Source organism: Ptychodera flava, chromosome 10 (assembly GCF_041260155.1).
Source record: "Ptychodera flava strain L36383 chromosome 10, AS_Pfla_20210202, whole genome shotgun sequence".
NCBI lineage: Eukaryota > Metazoa > Hemichordata > Enteropneusta > Ptychoderidae > Ptychodera > Ptychodera flava.
In genome coordinates this window covers 40,784,778-40,806,461 of record NC_091937.1, presented here as the reverse complement: position 1 = coordinate 40,806,461, position 21,684 = coordinate 40,784,778, and the positions used below count along the sequence as shown (strand labels likewise).

The window sequence follows — 21,684 nt, the reverse complement described above, 5'->3', positions numbered from 1 at the left end:
CCAATAACATGTACAGTACTGTACGCATGCACCCATACACCATACTTGATATCTGCCATTTCAATGCCATTACTCATGGGATGTAGGTTAAAAGTACAATAAAGGTCTCATTGAAATAAAGCAAACCTGCATCTGCAGTCTGAAAAAAGCTACTTGGAATTGAGTGACAGGAAAAAGGATCACGACTAGTGCGCCCTCTTTAGTGTAAGGTTGAAACGCAGGCAAAGGTGAGCAAAGGTCAACTGGTGACCCTCCGCAAAGTCTCCTCTTCTAAGCTTCTGTTATTCAGTACGCTCGAGTGATAACAAGATCTCCAGATATTCAAGTAAGTCGTATACATGAATAGAGAAACATTATTTCGGCACAGTTTGATTTCATTTCTAGACTGCATGAGTCGAGAAGTATTCACGTTTAACGTTGACATGGATTAAGTACATGCTTTTCCGCAAGTGCAACTCGAGACGATACTGGCTTCCGCAATTCGCAAAACATTCATGTCGGTAGCCATCATTGGAAGTTGGTGTACATTTAGTTGCAATTGATCTTGCTTAATAGAACTTGTATTTAGGTGTATGTCGAGTTATTGTGAAGCTTTTTATCTGCAATATGTTGTAATCAGCAAAATATGCAATCAATTGGAAGTACATTCATACGCACTTTGTGCACTTGACATAGACCCTAAAAACGTTTTTAGGGTCTATGGTCACTTGACGTCCCAGTCTGAACGATGTATTGTTCTTCAACATTCATCGGTCCTACTAATTACTGCCCGTGACTGCCCGCAGCTGCCTGAGGACTGCCCGAGCACTGCCCGAGGAAAAAGTGGGCTAAATTTCGCCCATCTTAACACTAGGCAATAGGTTCAGTTTTGGCATTAACCTGATGTCTTCTCCGGCGGTTTGGAACACGGAAGACGCTTGACTTGAAGGACGTCGCCAGTTAATAGAGTGAGATCATACCATTCAGTCCGAGAGGTGACTATAACCTCGCCCGACCGCATACAGCTTGATAGCCTACCACCCCTTGCACTGAATGGTATGATCTCACCATCAAGATCGGGACGTCTTTCTTGTCGAAAGCCCGGCGTCTTTTGGTTCTAAAACGCTACAGAAAACACCAAATCAATGATATTTTTGTTAGTCAGGCATAATATAGTTCAAGTCATTGGCTTAGTGTTAAAATTGGCGAACTTTTGCCTACTTGCTCCTCGGGCAGTCCTCGGGTAGTCCTCGGGCAGCTACGGGCAGTCACGGGCAGTAATTAGTAGGACCCACATTCATGTCAAGGTTGTGACACTTGTGATGGTTGTTGTGTATATCTGAGAGGATAATGACGTCACTTAATAACGTATCGTCCACCTGTACAGTATCTGCTGATGACGGTTTTCTACAACAAGAATGACCTTGCTTTAACCACGGAGGTAGAAGCGAGACCTCAACTGCTCTCTGGGTCATCAAAATTTCATAATAAAGCCTAGGTTTTGAGGCTTTATACATAGGATCTTGATGGTTGTACTCGTAACCACGTGTCATCAAAATCACTATCACAGTCATATAATGGGAGGGACCATACAATAGTTGCTCATGGACTATGCAGTGAGTTCTATTGCGAGCAATGGAGGTTCTTCTTCCTCCATGGGCTGGCCATTCGGTCCTTGCTGTAGCCTGACCCACTACACAGGGCCTCAATCATGGGCATAGCGACAAAATAATACAATATCTGACTTCAGTGATATAAGTGTGATTGAGAGCAATCACTGCACAGATCATAGCTCCTCTAAGGCCAACCATACAAGCAAAATGCAATTATATGTGCATTTATTAATATTGAAATTAATATGTATATCGGTATGAGGTAAAGACTTCACAAAGAGTTTATGTTGATTGTGTAAAACAAAGTTTATAATTATGCGGCTATTGCCTAACATAGGTTTTGGTTAATTATATTGATATATGACAATAGTTTTAAAGGAAGATGATTTATAATTTTAAAAAGCTGGTAAATGTTATTTGTAATTTTGAATTGACATACAGAGGATGACCCTTATAAGTACTGTCAAAATTATATTACCTTATGTGTACACTCAGGGCAGTATTTCATAATTCCCCCTTTAATACTCTTTTAAGTCCTCGCTTTTTTGCATTCACATTTCAGGACAGTGTATTGTAACATAGTTGATCGTGTCCATAGCCTTGCATAAAAGAGTGTGACTTTCCGCTGATTGATGCAGGAAATGAAAATGGCCCTCCCCAAACCATTGCATGAAGTGGTGACCCTGATGTCTTCATACAATACATGTACCAGCCCCTGTGATAGATATTCTGTACAGGCCTCCAGCACCAGAAATCATAGTTTTGAAAATTAACAGATGTCATCTTCAGAGTTCCTTTGCTGTTAAATATTCATACCAATACCCAAATGATGCCAAAGGGATTCTTTTCAGAAATCCTTTGCATCAGTCTTGTACCAGAGTGTACATTGTATACCGGGGTATAAACACTAAAGCAAATATCAGCCCCTACTTACTCTCTTATTTGCATATACCGGTACTTGCATTTTACTCTGGTCATGGTGACCACAGTACGGCATAGTCACGTCATGAATGAATGAATTTCCTATCATAGTTCCTGCTACACTTTTCTAGGTTTACATCGTAAATAAATAAATCTGCTCCTTTTGTGCAATCACAAACACCCCTCTGGAAATCTTTTTGTGTGTTTGTATGATATATATATATCTACTGTTTGATTTTGTTCCTGTTTTACAGATTGGCAGAATCAAAGCCATGGAGAGTCGCTGTTTGTGAAGAAGCAAGATGGGTTCACCATAGCTTTGAGGAAACATAACAAGCCACCTTTGAACTCTGTCTCACTAAGAAATCTCAACAGACTTCCTTAAATTTGCACTCTTCAGTGTCTGACTTTGCCATGTCGCTTTTTTACACAGACAGCACAAATTTAATCTTTGATGACCATTTTCCGTCACTGTTGGACTTACTGACGGAAATCTCAAACATTGAAAATGCAGAACTTGACGGAGGCAGTCATGGATTTCACAGCGCCACCAACGACTCCTATCGGTACAGGAGGAATGTCACAACATTCAGACCAGAAAGCAGGATTGAGAATGTACCCAAAAGATCCATGGAAACTGTTGATGCAAGTCAGACACAAACAACAACAGGTAAATATTGCAGACACTGTGATTTCTGAAAAATGCATGTAAGATTTCTGATCAAAGCCATGTCTTCCATAATAAGGCTTTTCGCCATCCCTTAGGGACAAGGCTGAAAAGTACAAGCAGCGTCCATTTTGTGCATTTATACCCCAATTTCAATATGGCTATTGTTATGCAAATGACCAATGGTCTATGATCAATGGTAAATTTCATGAAAAGTGCATGCTGACTTCCATACTTGTCTTTTACAAACTTGAAATCCTTTGTCCAAATTAATGTTTGTAAAACTGATTATTACCTCGTTGGAAGAAGCTTTGACATTGTCTTTATATGCTGTATTTGTAGCAATACGGCTAGTTCTCAATCGGATTCGAACCCACAACATACGGCTACCATATTTGGTAGCAAACAACTTTCAGTGAAGGTTCAATACCCTTAAATTTATTAGCTTATGTTATGGTTAATTATATTCATAATTAAACAAGGTGTTTTTTCTGAACGTACATGCAAATAATTATTGTAATTTTCTCCTTTACTGGATATCTGTAACTAGCAGGTTAATTTTGTTCAAAAAGTAATTACCAGAAATTTATCAACTGATTTTGGATCCAAAATGTTTTCCTTTTGCATGGTCAAATCGAAAGGTAGTTCAAGCCTTGTAAATTAAAGACTCAATGTTTGCTCAACCTTTTCTCAAGCAAACTTTCAATCATTCTCTTTCGAAAGCAAGAATAAAAATCGGGGTCACCATGCAAATTTTGGTTCAAGAAAAACAAAATACCCAATATTTACTGATATTTGAAATTCAAAATGGCCATCATCCCTGTGGTATCTCAATTGGGGAAAATAAAATTTTTGATTTTCTCAAAAATAAGGCGTTGAAGACTATTTACTCTATAAGCTTCAAACTGAGTCCCAGTGGAAGGCCAAACACTATTCCACCCAGTGGTAAAATACAGTGTAAAAAGACAGTGGCAAAATAAATGTTGTAAAAGTTTTAAAGTCCGAAAATCTGTTCCCAAGGCACACTCTACCTGAAGGAAGAGCTGGGGAGGGGAGAGAAATGAAGGTAGCTTTGCCTTTTATGACTTTCTTGCATATTTTTGACCTTGTTTTATTCATAGACTCACCAGAAGACATGAAAAAGGAATTGGAGACACTGAAAACTTACATCACTTGTAAAGTGTGCTTAGATTCCAGTGTATGCATCTTATTCCAGCCATGTGGGCATCTAGTGACATGCCAGCAGTGTGCTAAACTCTTACACAATTGTCCAGTGTGTAGGCAGGCCATTACCAAGTCCATCAAAGCCTACATGGCATGAAATTGCTTCTCCAGCAGAATTTGCATCTTTGCAGGTGCACACCTGGGCATTATTATAGCAACATCTGGAATATGGGCCTATTGGTAAAATACTAAATTTTGAAAGTTAATTAAACAGAAAAAATTTGTCATAGATATGATTGAAAATTTTGCAAAATATTACCTTCAAGGCAAGATATCTTTCTGAAGACATGTTTTTGAATTTGATTTTGTTTTGATGGGTGTCACATAAGCTAGAGAATTGTAGTGATTTACTGCATGTTTTCAACATACACAGTCACACCCGTCTATTAGTGTTCACATGAGTGCTAAAGTGATAACAAGGCAGAGGTTGCCCTCCTATGGGGGGGCTGTACATAGGTTGCTTGTCAAGTAGATTGCATTTTATGGCTTTAAATGGAGAAGATGGGAAGAGATCTCAGTCAGGGCCAGCAACGGTATTGCAATTTTACTCAAAATACTGATGCATTCACTCAAAAATACTTAAAACCAATCAAAATAAACTCAAGTATTACTTCAATCTCAGTATATTGTGTTCAGACATAGATGATGGCCACTGTACCAAAGTTCTATTACTGAGTTCTTTTGAAGATTCCCTCTCATCACATCAGAGACGTTGCTAGTCTGTAGAGGCACTGCAACATAAACATCTCACGAGACTTCCAAGAAGTGACTTCTGGAAAGATGACTTCTTTGTGAGACTAATCACTCAATGTTCGACTCTTGTTACAAAGTTTATCTAAAACTAGCAGTAACCTCTGGAAACCTAGTTATTCCATCAAGTCTATCGCTGTTAGGAAATACTAGAATTTACATTTTAGAGTGTCAAAAGCGGCCATGAAATTTAGATAATAGATGTATTCTAGATGTGAAAAATATATCTAGTGAACAATTACAAATGATATCTCAAGGAAATAATCCACATTTTCTCAGTGTGTTGACATGTGTGACCACTTATAGTTTTCCAAAACATTACCAACAATTATGGCAATTTGAAACATTTACATTTTTTTCTTGAAAAAGAATACACTATTCGTTATGAGTTTCTTTTATTTCTGTTTTCTGATTTTTGTACATAATGATTTGATATATTCAAGAAATATGAGGGCGAATTACTTTAAACAAAAATCTGCTTCATTTTATTTTTTGATAATTTTGCAAACAAGTTATTTATGAAAACTAAGTCTTTGTTTTTTGCCCTTAGACCTATTGTTTAAATTTTCGTAACACCTTGTAAATAGGAATTGTTTAAAAAGACACCTTGTTACCAATTACTCTACTCAGAAGGATTTTGACATAAACAAGTTCTGTAAAAGAGAGGTTTGCCTTTGAATATTAAACGGAAGGTAGCAGAGATTGACTTTACACCATAAGTTTTACACTGAAAGTTGTGTAGTAGCATTAAACTATAAATGTGACAAACAGTCATGGCAACTGCTGTAGGTAACTTCGTGATGAATTGCTGAACTCTTTTGAATTAACAAGCACTTTCCTTGAGAGGAAAACCTTGTTTTAGTTGAAACAGAATACCACAGCAGTAGAATGCTTGCTTCAGAGGTGCAGAGAAGTCAAAATACTAGAAGTAATTAGGACATAAGTAAAACATTAATCTTTGCAAAGTAAGGTAGATATCGTTTCTTTCCATTGTACTTGATTATAAACTATACAAAAATATGTGTGTGAGTATGCATGTATGTATATGTGTGTGTAGACATATATACGTCTGTATACACATGTATACAGTATGTTTGTGTATAGATACACAGTGTTTTTGTTAAGGGTGGTAAGCAGGTAAATGTTACCGGGGTTCCCCAGTCATGCTACTGGGATTCCCCTTGTTATATTAATTTAATCAAATAGGGGGACAGCAGCAATGTTACCAGGGTTCCCAAATCATTTACCAATATTCCCTAACCTTAGCAAAAACACTGTATACATATGTTTTGACATCTGTATACTTCGATATATATATATATATATATATATATATATATATATATATATATATATATATATATATATATATATATATATATATATGTATATATATATATATATGTGTGTGTGTGTGTGTGTGTGTTATTTTTCAGGTTAAGGCGTGATGCAGAAGATGGTTCAATCACTTTAAGTAGACAATAAATGTTATATAGACATTGTAAATTTTACTGAAGTGTGATAATTGTTCTTCATTGTAAATAATTTTAACCAGTTTTAACCACGTTTGGTTATGAAATCCAAATTGTATCAATCTCAGATAATATCTACAATCCATTAGTCAGCATTATTCAGTGAATGTTATCATTTGCATTTAATCAGTTTGTTGCCATGGCAATATGACATATGCACACAAACTGCAAAGTGTCTTGTATTTCTGTATCTGTTCATAGTCTGTATTTTGGGTCTACATGTATGATTTGTTGATCTATAGCAAGCCAAATCTTGGAGAGAGTTGATTTTAATCTTTAAGAAGTTAGCAGATAACAGATTTAAACTGTTCATGTATATTTTTCTTTGTGAATAGGTGTGCAACGAAACATCTAAAACACCTGGGTCATTTATATGTCAAAATATTTTGTGTCAAATATTTCATCTCATTAAGTTAAAAAATGATGACTGTATTTGTGGACAATACAAGCATGATTAAGTATTTATTTCAACAAATATATCTACAATATAACATTTACAAGATGTCATGACAAATTACCCAATATTCAAACACCAACCTGAAAATAAACTACTTAGTACAAGCAACATATCTTGCAAGTTATGCAATTTTCATTCCACTGGAACCTCTGTTGTATTGCTGTCACACTGTACATCGCAATGCAAAATGACAAGTCCATTTGACGGAGATAGAAAATAAATATTCATGTCACATCTCTTCTGTAAAGTGTTTCCACATTCTGTTGAAGAGTACACATTGTACATTGCGAGACTATGGACATCTTATCCTACTGGGTCAGCTGAGCTAACCTGTGCCATTGCAACATTTATGTACAGTAGGACTAGTCATATACGTAGGAAGGAATATTTTGTTATTCTGTGCATGCAGCAGTTGTCAGATTGAACAAAGCGAGGTTTAGCACAGGGATGTGTACGATGCATGAAATCATGATTTTCATACGGTTGAGAGCAGTGTCCCGTCAGAACTAATACAAAGGTTATGAGAAAGCATGAATTACTATAGTAGTATCTGTTTTGATTTAAAATTTAATTTTTTACCCAACAAAATTCAACATTGCTAGTTTTTTTACAGTAGATTAATAATAATGTACATGTCAAATCAAAACATCACACCAGAAATGTTACATGTTCTACAACTTTTTACAAACTGATTATCAACATTGTCAAATGGCACTTTCTGAACTACGACAATAATGCTATCTCTCAGACAAAGAAATAAATATTATTACACTGTAAAGAACTTACATGTGTATATTGCTTATATTCTCACTTTTTGGTACAATTGCTGGTTAGATTTTGAAGTACAAGGTATTACAATGCACTAATACTGACATTATCCATAAATTATAATCAAGTACTGTACATAAATGTAGTCGGTGTTCATATATCTTGGAAATTCAGATGTTTTGGTCACATTTAGTGAAACAGGACTTGTTCCGTGCCTATTTTGATTAAAGGGTTTGTAGGAAATATGTCCTATGTGTGTTTTTAGGAAAGATGGAAACCGAGTAAGTTTTACCATGGTTCACCCTTCATGTAGTATTATAACAAACATATGAGGGGGAAATAAATTGGTTCCAGGACTGCCAAAGCAACTATGTATGTATGTACCTATGTACCTAAATCGAAAACACTGGCTAAAACCAGAAAAGGAGAGCCAGGAAAATCAGATTTCTCTTATTGTATCTGACTCTCACAGGTAAAATTCTGTCACAGTCTGGACAAGTCTTGTCTCCATTCCACATTATTTGAGTCATTTACATACATCTCTCATGTGGACTAAACCAAGCCAACTGTATTCTAATTATTTCATCACATTATCTTTTTGTTAAGTTTGATACTATTTATAAGATAGTAGCACCATTTACCGATTCAGAAGCTGTAAAATACCACTTGAGTATTGCAGTTAGTAATTTTAATAAGGTTTTCTGATTCACATACTCTACATTACCTGTATCAAAGGCACAACGACAAGCAGACTCTTAAACATTTTATTGGCTGAAGGACTGGTGCTTATAACAATTTGTTGCTTCCAATTGATGTATTTTGTTCAAAACTTAACTCGTGACAAACATTCACATGCACTGCAGTGCAAACTTACAAAATTTTAATGTAGCATTGGAAACAGCTGTATAGATCGCAGGAACTTCCATTTTGAAATTATGATGTGACATTCATCTCGTCATCTCTTACCCATCACCATGGTTACCAAGTCCAGAGGACGACACTGACGTCAGACCACCTACAATGTATGCCTCTGTCACAACAGCAAATACCTAATCAAATAAAAATCTTTCAGTGTATTTGTTTTTTGGAATTTTACACTGTGGACATAGATGTTCAATCAATCAATGTCCAAAATGTGATCTGCTACGTTGTGGAACATTTATTACTTGGCTGTAGATATCAGATGAAGTTTTGGTAGTCTGTTCACCCCTAGATCCCTGTTAACTGGTCCACGATCACCATTGAAAACAAAGTAGATGGGCTAAACCGTGGTGGTGGATAGGTAAGACGAGATGCATCAATGAAGGCTACGGTACTGCACATGTTACACACCAGCTACATAACTCTGGTACAAAAGCTCCCATATGGTGCTTATTACTGTGCATGCTAAAATACAATAATTAAAATGAAGCTATACAGGACCATACTGGTATACACAATTTAATATATTCGACCATTAAAGTGTAACATCTCAGACTGATATCTCACACATGAATGCGCACAAAGTGTATACGTGTACAGATTGTAAACCTTGAGTCTAGCCTGTTCCAAGGCACATACAGTGTATTGACCAAACCTGTCAATATTAACACCTAACACCATCGCAACAGTGACATTATCTAAAAATTCACATCCTTCACATCACATTCACATCCTTTATTCCTCGGAGTTACATCCTTCATTCCCTGGCGTAATATTCCCAGCTTGTAGGGATTTTGAAAGGATATATAGGTGTTCAAAAACCACATTATCTGAGCAAAATACAGGCTTTCTTTTCTTTTTCGCGTTGTATTTACTGATTAGCTCAATGCCTAAATGCAAGAAAACATCATTCTGGATGATGTATAGGTTGATATTAATGCCATATGTAACTTCTACATATCACATGAGATCGAAGCATGTTTTATAGCAAATCAGGGTTGTACATTTCAAAGCACAATGCTGAAAACTTTCCATAAAGGACACTTAAGGCACATATCAAAGTACACGTTTGTTTCACCAATGCAATACTGAAAATAGACGATGTATATTTGCCATTCTGCTTATCAATATTCGTGTTTCAAGTCTGAGTCACACACCCCTCCCCATCCCCCACCCCTTAATTTTATCTGTGATGTTTCAGACAGAAGAAAAAACTAAGTCTAGCAATCCCCAATGATGTGAGCTACTATGATGATTGAGAAATCAACTATTGTATGTGTGATATTGTAAGCAAGTAATCAACCTTTATGTATTTTAAAACATTTCATCAATTAATGTTTGGTGGTGTTGTAGTTGGCAGCCCACACAGAAATTATTTTGTGATGGCTACTAAATTAAAATATTTCCAAACTTTGTTGTCAAAATATGAATACGATCATTGCATTTATTTTTCATTTGGTAACTTATTTGATGAAAATTTCCCATTTTGGTTGATGATGTGTGCTAGCTAAAATAGACGATCCTTCACCAATCAGCTAGTGTCTTGTATTGTAAGCAATTAGTCGTTTTGTAAGGAGTGTGCTTATTGGCCCAAAAGGATGTATATGTAGATTACATTTCTGACAGTCCATGATTTCTACCTGTCAAATTGTGGAGTTGTTACCTTTTTAATGGTCTTTATACAAAGTAAGGAAGTTTCACCAACAGCCCTATAAAATCAGCACTATATTTATCTAAAATAGTCAGTCCGTATGAAAAAGGCACCAACACTGTCTCTGATACTACATAAAGTAACCAAGAATCATACTCTGTACTAGGCCTACATTAAAATATTCTACGACGTTACTTTGATGACAAACGTATATTTTGGCCGAATTTTCGGCCATTCTACCTTGATTGACAGCATACCTTGATCTATCAAAGGGCTTGGACTATAGAAGTAGGCAAGATGTCAAGAACGGTTAAATCACCTGATATCATTGTTACTAAACTGCTTAAAAATATTTGTGACCATGTACTGAAAACTTACATATTACAATCCAGTTTCATAAATTAATATGTTCATTTTTAGAACCCTTTCACTTTTTCCTTTGAAAAGAATTCTTCACAATCATACTGTATGTGACAAGTGCCATGACTTGAAGTACAAGATTTCCAACTGTATATATATCAACATTTTAAGGATTCTATATCATATATACTTGTGAGTGTTGGCAATGCCTCAAACATAATCAGCTTCAGTTAAGTTTCACTTTTCATAAGAAGCTAGTTTACCGACACTTTCATAACACAAACATCCAAAAAACAAAAAAAAAACCAAACAGAAAACAAATAAACTGTTCACAAAGGGATGAATTACACTACAAAGTGTGATAATTCTTGCTTCTTGACTCGTAGAATTTACATCCCAGAAAGACAATGAGAATAAGCCCACCACATAATACTATACCACCAATGAAACTAGCAGCATCAAATGATGCTCCACTGGATGGAATGTATTCTGTCGTATTATCTGTAACGTCTGGGTTATCTGATGGTACCGTAGTCTCTGACAGTGTTGTCTGTTCTCCAGGTAATGTTGTCTGGTCCTCTGATTGTGTGGGTTGCCCTGATGGTACTGCAGTACTTTGCGTGTTCCCTGCTGTGGATCCTGTGACAGCAGTTGGACCTGTACTAGTATCTGTTGCATTGGGATCATTTTCTGAAATATCAAAGAAAATTTAAAATTGAATTACCATTTCTAATTTTGTTTATCAATTTGAATTGTTTTAATTTCCATTTCCTTTTAGTGACACCTCCGAAAATATTACAAACAAAAGCAATTTTGATGCTTTGAAAATAAATGTCCATTGTGGTACTATAACAAAGGGCATTGAACAGGTGACATTAAATCACAAAAACTTTCTTACAAACTAATTTTGACTGTACAGGTACATTTAATCAAAGTTGGGCGTACAGTTTCAACTAAATTTAATCCAGCCGTCATGAAATGTGAATCCTCATGTAAATTATGGGTTGAAAACAATCACAGATAAGTACAGCCACATAGTGCGGTCCCTGGGTTAGACTTTTAATCATTCTATCACATTGTTCTAACGTTAACTTTCTAAAACTTACAACATTCTAAAGTTTCCATTTCGGTTAGCTTTCTCATTCAGAAAAATGCGGTAAATACTGAAGAATTTGCTAAAGTTTCCATTGTAGGTTAGCTTTCCTCATACAGAACAATGTGGTATATGTGAAGAAAACCTTCAAATAACATCATGTTTTCATATGTAATTTTAGTTACAGTGTTATCCTACTTGAAGTGAAAATATTTTAACACAATCAAACTAATCGATGAAAAATTGAAAAGATATCAGCAGATTTCCAGATGTTTGTATTTCTCTAAAATTGTTGTTGTCTATTTTTGGTTTCAAACATTTATATTGTGCATTTTTCTTGCACTGACTGCGTGCAATGTGTAAAAACGCCAATTTGATGTCTGTAGACAGGCTCTGATGTGCAAGATTTAGGCAATATCTTGGGTCCATATATCTTTCTTTCATGAATTTGACTTTGTTTGTGTACCGACTATTTACTGTCTGTTTCTGTGCTGTTTTGTGTTTATGTTTACAACTTTTGTCTTACAAATTTTGACCTAGTGTTATTGGATTATGGATTGGTATGATTGCGATTATGTTAATAGATTACTGAAATCCAGAACTTACCATCTGCAAGTGAACCTGAAATGAAAAAGACAGAACAATTCTGAGATCTACGTCAAATAAATACTAAATGAATATGCTACACACTGATATATTTGTGAAGCCTCAGTTTTTGTTTCAATGCACTATAATGACTTGTTCAATAACCATGTTCACAAATAAGCAAGAAATATTTAATGTTTAACTTGTATGTTTAATTTTGTGCCGATGAAATCTTTGTACTCTATTTATGTGATGCAAACCACTGTCAAAGAGGTCTTTGAAAACTGCAAAACTTTGACCACTGCACGTAGCTTCAACCTTAGAGTGCTGTAATTTTTCCCATCAAGATTTCAGTCCAACATTTTCTAATTTTTATAAATTTTTCTGTATTTTTTGTATAATTTTGGATCAAATGGACATTACTTTTATAGGCTACATTTTTTGATCAAAATCTTTGGAAAAATTTGAGAAAAAAAAATTTTCAGGGTTATTTTATGAAGGCGACAGAAAATGACTTGTGTGTTCAAAGGGTACATATACAGCAGTAATGACTTGAAATGGTTGAAATTGATAGCATCCTTTCTGTAATGTTATACAGATGGTCTAGCTTTCTGCATCATGAGCATTCACAGAGAGTGATCCAGACCTGAGGCCATTTCAAAGATAATTCATCCATTCTTGTATTGTTTTACAATGGGTGCTATGATAGTCATGCAGTGAGTCATGTAAGCTGTAATGTGGAAATTAAACCCTAGGCTTTTTTTGATGGGGAACAATATACCAGTACAGTACACACCGGGGATGTTACAATTATGGCAGACACAGTATTTCGGGGATTGAAGAGGGTCTGGATTAATTTGTGCCAGCAATTTAAGTGACTTTATATTATCATCCAGGAGAAATCAAAATGAAGTAAAAAATGAATACATGTACACAAATACATATATTAATCAAAAACAGAGGAAACAGTTATACAAACAGAAAAAAGTATGAAACTTATGTGTACATGTAGAATTCTCATAAAGGTGCAATCAAAGATAGATGAATTGTTGATATTTTACCTCCAGAAAGAAACAGTATATTATGTATTGCAATGATGAAGGTTGAATCAAACTGAAGTGATGTGGCTATGGGGAGTAGGTAGATACAATGTACTTACAGTCTATGACTGGTTGAAGCATTTCATCCCCTGTGCACTCCTCTGATATATTTGACATGAGATAACAGCTCTGTACAACTACAAAAGTAAATCATCATCAAAATTCCTGTTTAATATTTCTATCTGTATATATGAACTAAGCTGTAATTTTGAAAATATACATTTATTATTGAATAAAGTGTGCACACAACTTGATTGATCTGTTTTGGCAACATACAGTGGTCAGTTTCTCAGAACAAGACCACAGCTTTTATAAAGTGACTCATGGCAAATAGACATTGTTAGATCTTCAGGGAAACTTTGCGGTAGTCAGCAATGTTATACTTAAGGTGATTTTGCTTTTTGACAGGATGGTTTTAACATATCTGCACAAATTCCCATCAACACGTAAGCCACCATTATCTGCTTAGTGCTACCAAAGTCCTTTTTTGCATGAAACATAATACATTCTTTATCTCTGGGAAAAGCTTATTATTTTCATTGTAATTTTTTTTGCAAAAACGAAGACAGCATTATACTGTTGATTGATTCCTGTGTTTGGAACATACAAAATGCGTCACTTCCACAATTTTCACTTCATCTTTCGAGGTAACGGCAAATTATCTGTGGCTTCGGGCTTGGAATTATGGGATATGTATGGCTTTACCATGTGACCATGATTCAATGGAATTAACTTCTAATTAATGAAATGAAGAGATTTTGAGTGCAAATGTGTGCATCAGACACTGAAAAATATTCTGAACAGTATGAAAGTTATGAAATAAATCTTAAAGCTCATTTGTTGATCTGTCTGTTATTCACATATATGCTTAAATTTCTGGTCAAAGCAGTATGTATATACTGTATACTGATGGCTTGTGCACTATATGATAACTGAGAAAATTTATAAAGGTCAAACTCAAATTATCATTAGTTTTAAGGAAAAATGATGAGAACATCCTAAATGGGTAAAATTGTAAACAATTATTTTGCAAAATGGTGCATACTTATTAGAAAAAGTGTGTATATTTGGGCTTCAAAAACATGTTACATGGTGTTATCAAGTTTACATGATGTAAAATATACAGGATATGAACATCTCTAGAAGTAGAAGCAAAACTGCTGATCACTGTAAATCAAAGGTGAAATGTCACTGTTATTAGTAGGTTTTTGAGTGCCAGAGGTCACTAGCTGACATGTATGTACCATCTGCCACACATACAGCTCAGTATTATACTATTCAACGTGTTAAACAAAAACTGCTGGCTCATATGACAATGGAACTTGTTGACACGGAAAAGCTAACAAAATATGAAAATTGGATTATATCATGAATATTCTGGAAAGTGTCAATCAGTTCATGAAACTGCATATAGTATGCTGAAACCTGCGTGCATATGGCAGAGTCTTTCACTTTGACATATATTATAATGAAGTCATGTTGGCCTGTGGATTCATTCAAATGCTACAGTGTAACTTGGCATGGTTACTACTTTGCCTTCTAACGCAAACTATTGATGCACATGAAGGAAAATGTGGCAGCATCATTTAAATTAACTTATCAGATAATCAAGAAGTCATTTTGATAGATATTTCCAATGGAACAATATTGCTGCAGCAATCTTAATTATTCAAAATTTACGCACTGTTAATCATATTGGGAAAAAAGCCAAAATATTGCATTCTGGCTGATTATTTTGATAATGCAGATGGACTGAAACTGTATTTATACAGAAGAGGCCTGGTACATTATAGTCAGATTTTTATAAAAAAATGCCAACCAGGGATTGTCAATATTATTATGCCTGCTTGATACCAAGCCAGTCAACACCTTTCTGACCTAGCTACTCAGTTTGATGCTCTTAATAAATACAATTTTCATAGTCTTCCTGATGTAGAAATGTCAAATTAATTTTTCCCAATAGAATTAAATTCAGACGCGATGGCACTTTGGTATTAATTTCAAATACCTGTCAAGATAATTTGTTTCCTTAGCACCAAAATGTGCATGGTGACCAAAATTTTTTTCTAGAGTCTGAAAGGGGATGGTTAGCAAATTCCTTCAGGAAAGTTTAAGCAAATTTTTAAGTCTTTCTATATCAAGGTGCATACTGCCTTAACCCTTTGAGTCGCCAAAGTCTATTTTTGTCCTCTTTATAAAATAAACCCCAGTCAATTTTTCTCAGATTTTGCCAAAATTTCGATAAAAAACTGCAGCTAATGAAATGTGATGTCCAATTGTTCCAAAATTATCAAAACTTACAGAAAATTTCATGAAAATTGGTAAAATTTTGTACTAAAATTTTGGCGGGAGAAAATTACAGCACTCAAAAGGGTTAAATTTTCCTGTCAGAAGTATTAGCTTTCCTGGGCCAGTCCAATAGCATTGAATTTTAAAAAGAAGATAAACTAAGTTGCTTCCATTATGAAGGCTTTAATAGAGGAGTGTAACAAATTTAGCATAATGCAATGCAAGTGCAGACTGAAATCAAAATTTTTTTTATCAAAGCACATTTCACAGGATTAGCAACAGGTCACAAACACTGTTTATAAATTATCTAGGCCAGTTATTTACTGTGTTGATTTAAAACCTCAACAAGGATTAGTGGCCGCATCAATTGTTACCCTACAGATGAGAAGCAACTGTCACGCTATAAATTTTTCATCAAAGTTGAAACTGTTTATAAAATGTAAGTAGATGTATAGTATTAAAAAGCCATTTATTGGCAGCTGTACAAGGGCAATATTCACACACAGCATTTTCACAAATCCTTGAAATACTATTCTATGGATTATTTTCTGAGTGTTATACATATCAAAATTGTCAGATGAACAGAGAATCACCAAAATGTCGTAGTCCTCCTGAAGGCAAATCCAATAAATCCCAACAGACCGCACTCAGTGTGTAGCTGTAATGGTGTTATATATCCCAATGTGCTTTATTACCGACTGTTGTGTTCATTTTTCATCACATGCAGTTAACTAGCTATGCATTGTGAATCATTTGGAGTGCCTTAATGCTGTCAAACAAAAACTCTGTGTGTGCAGATCTATGTGGTGTTTGTTATCTGTACACAGTCATGTCATGAACACACATGCAAAGCATTTGTCCAGAGTAATTTGATTGACCATATAGTGAGAAAGGAATTCATTTCAAGCTATTAAATATAACATACTCCATTGAAGTGAATTTTCTGCACAATATCTTCCAGGCATTTTATCAAAATTATTTGCGAAGTGATGAACCATACGTTGTCAATTTATTAAATATTTTGGGATCAGATCCCATTTTCCCCGCCACATTAATCAGACCTGGCTAGTAGCTTTAAGTTAGTTGCTTGCTGCTGGGTTGAAGGTTGCCATGGTTACTGGACTTTTCTCTTATGTAAACGTGTCACAAAGGGCGTCATCAAATTGGATGCACAATAAATGCAATTATGAATTAATTGCATTTCACCTGATTTATGATTTAAAATATTGATAATTTCATCCATCTTTCTCTTTCATCATGTTTATTGTTCTTTCTCGGAAGCAGAAAGACTTACTTGACTTGTGTAATTTTCAATCACCCTTGATTGAATGTGAAACATTTTATGGATGAAAATGGACAAGGAGAATGAGCAGCAATTTTATAGATCTGCAATGTTGTACAGTGTTTGTGACATCAAAACACAACATTTTTGTGTATTGTGCAATGATTCTTGTGCAGCAACACTGTCAATATAAAATAATCTGTAAAAATATCTGTAAATTTATGTATTCAAGTTGCAGCATGATGTAAAATGTAAAAGCAACATGTTGATCAATAATTACCTGCCTTCTGCACCTATATTCAAACACAGTAAGTTTCACACCGGATCTTCATTATTTGTATTTAATTTTAAAATTCATATCTAGTTTATATTTTGGAGCAAGAAACCAGTATGATATCAATATTTCATGATCAACAGTTACAAAATACACTCTAAAAATACGAACTGACATGAATGGCAAATAATAATATCATTGTTTACCATTGCATTGATTAAAACATTGCAAAACGCACGAGAGGTAAAAGCAAGCATCAATATTTGATATCTGCCTTTTAATCTAAATTTGTATAAAAGAACCTATTGACTCACGAATCTTGCAAAATTGGGCTACATCATGCTACCAATCCAAACCATAATATCTCTTGTAAAGTTGTACACACACAAATTAGCAGTGATTGAATGTTTCATCAAGTTTGTATAATTGTGCATTATTGTGATATCAGGTCAAAATCAATGAGTCAAAAATTGCAAATTTAAACCATATTCTCCTTTCTCAACAAATATAAACGAGGGGTAGGATTAAGTAAATGTAAACCGATGTCTGCAAAAGACTCATCAACAATTCAGTAATCTGGATGAATTGCAGTCTCACTGATCTATCTTTTACTACATGTACTCCTGACTTCAGACATACAGTTCCGACTTAACCTTTTCACTGTGATTCAGTGAATTAGAAATTTGGCACTTTGCCAAAACTAGCCAGAATTGTCCCAGTCCGTGTAGTGTGAACAACATTAAATTTGAAATTTGCTATTGTCGATAACATCCCAACTACAAATAAAATAATAGGAATTAATTTTTAAAAATCATTACAGAGAGAATTCCATTAATCTGATATTAGTTTGAACAAGGCAACAGTATTAATAATTTGAAATCATTGTTTATTCATATTTATCATCATTATTGCTAACGAGATTATTGTGATAGAAATCTAATCAGTTCATTTTGGCAATGACAGTTACATCTGAATTAATTATGAAACAATAGTGTTTCATTAAATGAAGATAATTAGTCTGCAATGTAGTAACAATGGAGAATTTTAAGAATTTTACAATAAAATACCACTGATATATTTTCCTCAAAAACGGTAAATTTGTCATGTAGATGCAAACAACATTGTGCATCATTGCTTTCACCCCCATCAAAGTGAAAATATTTCTATGTTTCTTGAATGATTCTACTCTGAGGTAACCAAATTCAAAATTTTAAAAAACATTTGAAAAATTCAAAGTGTGCCATCGAATTCAGTCACTTTGAAAGAGGTGGTATGGATGAAGAAGGCAAGTTTTCCACTATAATTCTCATTCAGATCATATTAAGGAACCACTGGAAGCTGACCAAAATGCGATGATACGTATTGTTCAGGTAAGCAATGGCAATGCATGTATAGGACACGTACAACTTTAAAAAAAGTGGAGTCAATGCTCAGTTACGAGAAAATCGTGGAAAAGACTCTCTTCCTGCGACAAGATTTATAAAGGTCGATGAGAGTGAACACTGAAGGGATGTGAATCTGATAATTTGACAAAGGTCAGTGAACGTGCTTGTTGGAAAATGTACAAAGCTAGATGTGATCATGTTCTAGTTATCGAGATGGAATAAAATATCAAAAACAATGCCAGCCAAACTAGCGTTCCCAGAAGGCAAATAAAAATGAAAAGAAGAACAGCAGATCTGAAAATTGTAGATATGAACTCTTCATATTTAAAATTCCTTTCATGCATTGAAATAACATTTAAAATAGTTTCACATCATCTATTAAAAATTTGAGTACATTTAATCCTATCTGAAGTGAGCTTTTGAGACATTTTTTTTTAAATTTAAAATCTGCAATGTGTTTAAGTTGTAAGATTATGCACCTTAATAACTTTATCTAAAAACAATTTTTTTTCTGAAAAATGACAGATAACTAAATAATCAACTGTATACAACTACATAGTAAAAGGTGTCCAGCCTTTTTATAACAAAAGACAATTTGAATCAAAAGAAGAAAACCAAACATTTGCAAATCTTGATTCTTTCTGACCAACTACTGAGGGAATTAAATACAACTGTGATATTTACACCATACATTTAATTAAAATAACCAAATTTTCTCTTTTCTTAAAACAAATCTATCAATAATTCAGCTGATTAAATGTGACAGACTCTAGTTTTTGGTAGTCACACACAAATTTTACTGTGTGTCCAAAATGTATGCAAACAGAACTAAATGGGTGGAGTGTTTGATCTGTAGTTTACATTTAAAAGAGAGATAAGCAATTCATAGAAACCAGTTGGACACAGGAAATGACATCATACAAGGATTCATCTGTAGCTAAGCAACCACTTTTTTCACAAAAATTTCACAAATGGCAAAATATTGCCAAATGCAGTACATAGTCACTTACAACGATCACTCTTTGTTAAGATCAATATAACATTAATTAATCACATTCATTGTCATTTTCTAGGACCAGAATTAATGGAACATTCAGAACATTTTCCATTAAAACTGTTTTTTTTTATAATGTTCCTCTTCATCTGGAACACATGTGCATAAAAATATATTTTGAAGGTCAAAAACAGCAATATGTCAGGAGTTAAGCTTAATTTAGAATGTGCAAATAAGCAAGGCCCACCTTTGAGCCTAAAAATATTCAATGACAATACAACTAAAAAACACATGGCTTTTTCTCACATATTACTTCAAACTTTATTTTGGTTTTATCGTTATGTCAAGAAATAAATAATTGATGCATGATATGATTAGAGATTAGAGAAAAACAGATAAACCTTAATTTACTGTAAGCTTAGTAGTGCTGTTGATAGAGCGGTATTTAAGCTTATTCAATAGCATACATTTCTGATATATGCCTGAAATTGTCAGTTTTCTTTGTATCTGTTCTGACTGGAATTGAGTGGTCTGGTTTGCTTACCACAATGTACCATGTTTCCGAGGGCTTATACTTTGGGTGAAAAATAAATAAATAAAATAATGACCATAATTTTGTCAGTGACACAATTTACCCAATTTTGATAATTTCATGGTGGTTCTACATTTATGAATTTAGAGGTTTCTCACTATTTTTCAAACTTTTCTACAGCATGCAAATAAACATTCCTGTAGCGGGTACCAGCATTTATATTTTCTGGTAGTTAAAACCCCTGGATCCCATCAAATCACTGGACAGAAGCTCGGTTAGGCAGAGAAAATTAAAAGGTCACACTAATAGTAATACGCGAAATTGAAAAATTTACCTCAAATTCAACAAATATTGTAAAACATTCATTTTAATTTTGTGATTTTAGTATTTATACCCTTTGAAGTTCAGGCCTAAACCTATTGGGTAGTTTGATAAGTTACGAAGTGAAAGTCGAATGGGTCGAATTTTGATATCAACAAAAGAGGCTGACTAAACAGTCTTTTCGATTCTTGGTAACACGGCTGAACATCCATTGTTTGGACAGTTCATATGAAGGCGGAATCAATACGTAGAAAAATTACCTCCAGTTGTGGTGTTGGATTCGTGACTTCGGTCGTGGGTTCCAACTGGCAATAACCCCACACACAGTCCGTGCTCGCATTGCACTCCTCACAGCTCACGAACTCCGAACAATCTGTAAGTATAATCGAAAACAGAAAGTCATTGATGGACATGCAACAAATGATCTACCGCACAAATTGAAAAAGAAAAGTTCACTTGAAACATCACCATTTTTCACTTCGCTTGGTCGTTCGAATTCTGAACATTTGTGTCGCCTGTCAGTCACATGAGTACTGTAGCTTTACATCCCGCTGAAATCAGTAAATAAATTGGTTATCGGTTGATGACGATATTATTTTTTTCAAAAAAGTTGTCTGAAACCGGAACAACTGGCACCTACCTTGTGCATATACCAGTATAACGCTGCAGAATATACAAAATATAAACTGTTTGAAAAATGAACACTCCATCTTTGATGCGATTTAGCTTGGCGTTCTCGGCGAGTGAGGTTCGCATTCAATACACCGTAATGGAACTGCAACGTGGACGTAGTATTACGTGTGACGGGGATGGAGAAAAGCTTGTGGACCATTTGCGCATGCGCTATTCTGTACACGATGACGCCATCAGGCTGTAAAATCATTGCAAAACGTTGGGATACGTGTTTTTGTGGTGCAGCTGTTGCATTCTTTCTGAAAAAATAATTGTCCCGACTATGTATTGCCGGCAGAGATTAACGTTATCTT

General features: G+C 34.7%; 1 protein-coding gene and 1 long non-coding RNA gene across 2 annotated transcripts in view; both read left to right on the top strand.

Moving 5' to 3' along the window:
* Nucleotides 1-21,684, top strand: part of LOC139142791 (WD and tetratricopeptide repeats protein 1-like) — a 354,040-nt gene that overhangs the window by 185,383 nt on the left and 146,973 nt on the right. The gene's annotated exons all lie outside the window — the stretch shown is intronic.
* LOC139142811 (uncharacterized) lies at nt 218-7,251 on the top strand. Its single transcript, XR_011554476.1, has 3 exons — nt 218-325; nt 2,768-3,183; nt 4,302-7,251. It is a non-coding gene; the product is annotated as an uncharacterized lncRNA (long non-coding RNA).